Below are 5,619 nucleotides of genomic sequence, written 5' to 3'. Positions count from 1 at the left end.
GAAGACTACAGAGCTAAGCTACTAAAGAGTTACCAAAAAAAGTATAAACACAGTTTTTTTGTATAGTTATTTAAAGTTCAAATTTCGATAAAATTACATATAACCAAGAATAACGATTTTAGTTATTTTGCTGTAATTAAAAAATATTATTCGCGGGTAGGTACTTGAAACTTCTAAAATATATTCTTATATTCAAATATGATGATTTACATTTAATAATAATTCAACTTATCGACTATCGTATTAATAATAAAAATATAAAAATAATATAAGATATCCTATTCGGACAAACTGTTTCCGCTCAGAATTATTTTTTCGTATATTATAATTTATAATATTATATCATTGGATTCAAATTTAACACCATCCATTACAGTGACCCATGGGTGTACTTGTAAATTGTCACCTTCTGTGCAGTAGAGTGACACACAATTACCCGTTTTTTATTTTGTTAACAATGATACCATGATTGACAACTACTATGAATTATATAATTTTTTTTAACAACAATTACATACATATTTTTTGTGTGTGTTAGGCACTAAGTTTTCAACAATACCGCAGCGATTATACCATCACGGATTTGCTTACTCTCTTCCTCTCGCCAGGTGGTTTGAGAACAACAGACTTTAGGATCTCAGCGCTTATTGGGATCCTCCCAGACACTTTCGCTGTCGAGGATTTGCTTACTCTCTTCCTATCGCCAGGTGGCTTGAGAACAACAGACCTTAGGATCTCAGTGGTTATTGGGATCCTTCCATACACTTTCTCAACTTTCGCTGTCGAGGAAGAGCTTGATTTGTCTGAATCTGATTTTTTTGGAGTATTCTGAGACAACGGCGCCGGGGGTGCGGGTGGCAGTGGTTGACAAAATACACTAGTCGACGGGGGTGCAGGTGGCGATGGAGGAAAAACTGCTCCACTCGGCCCGGGTTTTGCCATTGGTGGCATATCATAATGAGATGGAGCTGCAGCGAATAAAGCTGGTTCGCCGTAACAGCGGTTATCGGGAGGAAACATTCCAGCGGACCCGAAGGATTGTGATCTAGTCCACTCCAACGAACGATGTGAATAGTTCATACCGATGACGTGTGAAGTGTTTTTCATTACATCTCCTGCACACATGCATATCGTACACACATAAAAAATATGTTAAGTAAAAACTATAAAATTGATTCATGCAGTATACATCAAAATGACATAGACAGTGTATATCATACTTTCTAGGGTTGCAATCCTCGTCTTAATATCCTTATATTTGCGCATCGGCTTCTCCGAGTTACCTTTTTACAAACAAACATCATAAATCATAATATATTAATATATGATAATGACATACGTGTTTTAGATAAAAATTACTTATTACTTTCTAATGAAATCAATTTGTTTTCCATCTCGTTTAAACTGATATTCAACATTTCATAACAGTGTTTGATACTTTTAACGTCACAACCGATGGTCTTGAATTCGTCGTCAATTTTTTCCATCAACGATTGTTGGTAATTTGACAATTTGGTGTCGACCTTGTTGTTTAAATCTTGCACGGTGGATAGGGACAATTCACTCTCAGTCTGAGTGTGTGCAGATTGTGTCAACTTCGATAACATAAGATCTTCAAGTTGACGCAACTGCAGAATGCGAAATAAAATAATTCTTTACTTAGGTTATAAATTAATTTAGCCCTGGTCAAGTCCATGATCATTTTTAATTGAGTTTAGAGGACGTATAGCCGTATAGGTACCCACGTGTATTGTCTTCATCTTCCAAGTGCGTAACATAGACTGCAGTTGTACGCTTAGCAGATCACGTTTAGGTCTGGGATATTAGAATTTAAAGTGAAAAAAAAACTAAGTTTAGTTTTTTATGATCTAGGGAATCTCATGGACTTCTTATTATATTTTAATTTTAATGTAAGTTATGAATATTTTAAAATTGTATATTGTTTGTATATCTTAAAATACTCATATCCTGGTTTAAAATTAAAATATAATAAAAAGCCTATGTGATGTCCTAGATAATAATCTAAGATTCAAATTGTAAAAGAGGTCAATTCAATCTAATGTTTAAGCTAGCGAAGCTTTACTAGTAACTTACAGTTACTTTACTGCTGAATGTAACATTTGCTGGGTATATGTTATGCACTTGTAAGACTTAAAAAATAAACAAGACTTTGTTACACATGTAACCACACATGAGGGTATACTAATGTGTATAACATCTTCATAAATTGATAGAAAACATTTTAAGAAATTTTAAGTTAATTATAGTTATCCTTTTTTTTTGAAATCAGGTAAGTTATATAAAAAAATATACAAAGGAAGAAGGCCTGCAACCTTAACATGTCTTAAAATAATAAAAATAATAAATATTATTGACAATATAGGCTGTTTATAAACATAAACATTGGACAACCCAATTCTGTTCAACTTTTAATTTAAAAACTTAAAATAGTTACAACTTATTTATGTCATTTTATACCAATATGAAGAAAATATTTTATAATATTATGTTCTTAAGAATCGTACATTTGTACCTACCTATATATCATGTTAGTATTTATTTTTATAAACATCCAATACTTTGCATCATTAAAAATATTATTATTAAAGTATGCCCGTACGCCGTGTTATGGTATATACATATATATATATATATATATATGTGTATTTAATTCAGTAATTTTTATAGGACAATTATTCTGATTAACGGAACAAGAATTCAATTAAATTTGTAATTCCTATAATTTTAGTAAAATGTAATATTTATGCGATTTGCATTATCAATAATCATTGCTATATTATATTTATTTTTAATTATTTATAAATTAATGTAACTTGGATTTTATCAAAAGTAACTTCTTATTTATTCAGTTTATATCAAAAAGAATTAGTTAGGTAATTAAAAAATTAGATAAATGAAATTTTTATTTGAAATAGATGTCAGCGTTTTTTTTTTAATGTTTAACTACGCCCTGCTGTAGGTACATTATGGGCTACAGGCCTACAGGTGTCTAGGGAGTCGCTGTAATGGGGTGCTAAATTTGAGTGCAATGACATAAATGCATTGTATACGAAATACGATTCTGAAATAACACGGTATCTGACGGCCTATACTAACACTAAGTAGATATATTTTGTAATATTGTGTTTGAAGTAATTTCACTTTATAATAATAGGCATTATACTATAATAGTACTAAAGTAGGTTAAATTCATTTTTGTCTACAAAAATTTAATTCGAAAATGTCATTAGGTGTATAAAATATAAAATATGCCAATTTTAAGTTTCAAGTACCCACGAATAATATTTTTAAATTACAATTTACAACAAAATAACTAAACAATGTATTTATACCAAAGTAAGTCAATTTTGCATTTGTGATTTATATTTACTGAACAATTTCAAACAATTATGTATCGTTACTTATTTTTTTTAGTTTTTTGGAATTAGGTTTGGTAGGGTAGGAGTTTGAGGGTATGGATATGCGTCCTCTGCATAATTTTAGCACCCCCAGTGTTTGGTAAATAGTTGCACCTATGACGTACGCTCGGAGTGTTGCCGCAGATTGAGTGAACGACCGCGCCTCTCCAGGCCACTATATCAGTCTTTTATAATGGGCTTACGCAGCTTAAACTTTAATTTATAACTGGCACAAATTTTGGTCTCAAAAAATGTGCTGTTAGAATTTGTATAGGTTTTTTTCTGACTTCCACTTTGTACATTCAATTTTTAAATTCTTTAATAGATTGTATACTCGTAAAAAGTTTCCGTTCATTTTTTTAAACCGTACCATATCAAGTGTTCAATTTTAAATTCTTTAATAGATTGTATATTCGTAAAAATTCTTTGGAATTACGTTCGTACGAAGTGGACGGCTGTTACCGTAGATAATAATAATTATAATATGGGTATTTCCATCCATTCCGAAGTAAAAAGTACTAAAAATATTTTTTGATTAATATTATAGATAGGTAATAAGTAAGTTACTTGAAGATCTTGAATCTTTTGTTTTTCATCACCGCGTCGAATCATTTCTACATAATAATGATTATTTTAGATACATATTTGTTTAATATTCGAAAATATTAATATTAGATATATATCCGTCATATTATTATGAAACAAATACCTTCAAACTCGGTCAATCTATTTTCCAATTGTAGATTTATTTCTATCACTTTTTGAAACTGTTCAATGTCAATACTGTTGTGGTAACACTGTGACGTTACAAAATACACCACTTGTTTATATATATAAATAAGACTAAGCCGATACAAGTTATATGTAAAAGCCACACACATGTCTTAAATAATAAAAAGTTTATAAAAATTCACTGGCTAATTTGTTTAAATCTAAAACAAATACTACCGGATACTACTGCCGGGTCTAAATTGACTTGAACACTTGCGTTGATAGATTTCTCACTCGCGCTTACCTAAAGCATAAGAATAAATAATAATCACATTATATTTTATGGTACCAACGACCTACATCTAATAGATGCATCGTTCAACAATATATTATTATTATGAAAACATTTTACCAATTTCTTTGGCATCTTCTTCCGTGCGTCATAAAACGATTCAACCAGATTTCTCATGTTTAAAAATGCTAACATCCCGACTAAACTAACACGTAAGACTCCTATGATTAAACAATTAAACTCATAAGTCATAATATTCGCAATGCAAATGCTTATAAAGTCAGAACTGAATATAATAACACTCGAGTAAACTAAATTGCATATTTGCACATTGTGTACAGGTACAGTATACGTTGTTGGTTTTTCTTATTCAAACCAGGAGACAAAGAGTATAATTATTTTTAATCTCCTATGCGGTACGAGGAACATGGTATAACATCTTCAAGACTTTTAATCAAACGAATTTTTTAATCGTCATTAATTTTAAAAAAAAATAATAAAAATCTAAAATTGTTTATACCTACTCATAACTTGTTCAACATAATGATTGAACATAATGAGTGAAAATTTTTGAAAGTTTTCTGATTTAATTCTATTATGTCTATAAATGGCCCATAATTCAAAAATTGTGTGATACATAGATATTACTAATATCATTCAGTGAAAATTGTTTTTAAAAATAACTCGAGCTACAGTTAAATAAAAGGAAACAATTTGAAGGGGGACATGGGCGCCCGCAGGCAAATGAATTTTATGAATCAAAATAAAATTATTACTAAAAAATTTGAAAGGATTTAATTTTTAAAATAAAAATGGGAAGGGGGGCATTGGGCGCCCGCAGGCAAATTAATTTTGAGGACCAAAGTAAAACAAATTATTAAAAAATTTGAAATTGTTAAGTTTAAAAATAAAAATGGGAGGTGGGGCATGGGCGTCCGCTGGCAAATTAATATTAAGAATCAAAATAAAAAAAAAATAAATAAAAAAATGTACATTAAAAACAAATATTAAAGACTGCAGTCTATAATATCAGTATTCCTAGTCATAGCTTTTTTTGCATTAGTTCGATCATGAAAAATGAATTTTTATGAGGCTCTAACCTGTGATCAAAATATAAAAAAAGTTTTTAAAAATTCGAACAAGAGTTAAATAATAGAAAAAAAATTTGAAGGGGGGCATGGGCGCCCGCAGGCAAAT

The 5,619-nt window shown here is 30.1% G+C and overlaps 1 pseudogene; it reads right to left on the bottom strand.

Annotated features, from left to right (window-relative positions):
* Nucleotides 1-567: 567 nt before the first annotated feature.
* LOC111029629 lies at nt 568-4,674 on the bottom strand (annotated as a pseudogene).
* Between the last annotated feature and the right edge of the window lie 945 nt (nt 4,675-5,619).

The sequence above is a fragment of the Myzus persicae genome, unplaced genomic scaffold (genome assembly GCF_001856785.1).
Source record: "Myzus persicae strain clone G006 unplaced genomic scaffold, MPER_G0061.0, whole genome shotgun sequence".
Taxonomy (NCBI): Eukaryota; Metazoa; Arthropoda; class Insecta; order Hemiptera; family Aphididae; genus Myzus; species Myzus persicae.
The sequence above is the reverse complement of the archived record's forward strand: the minus strand, read 5'-3'. Positions and strand labels throughout refer to the sequence as shown.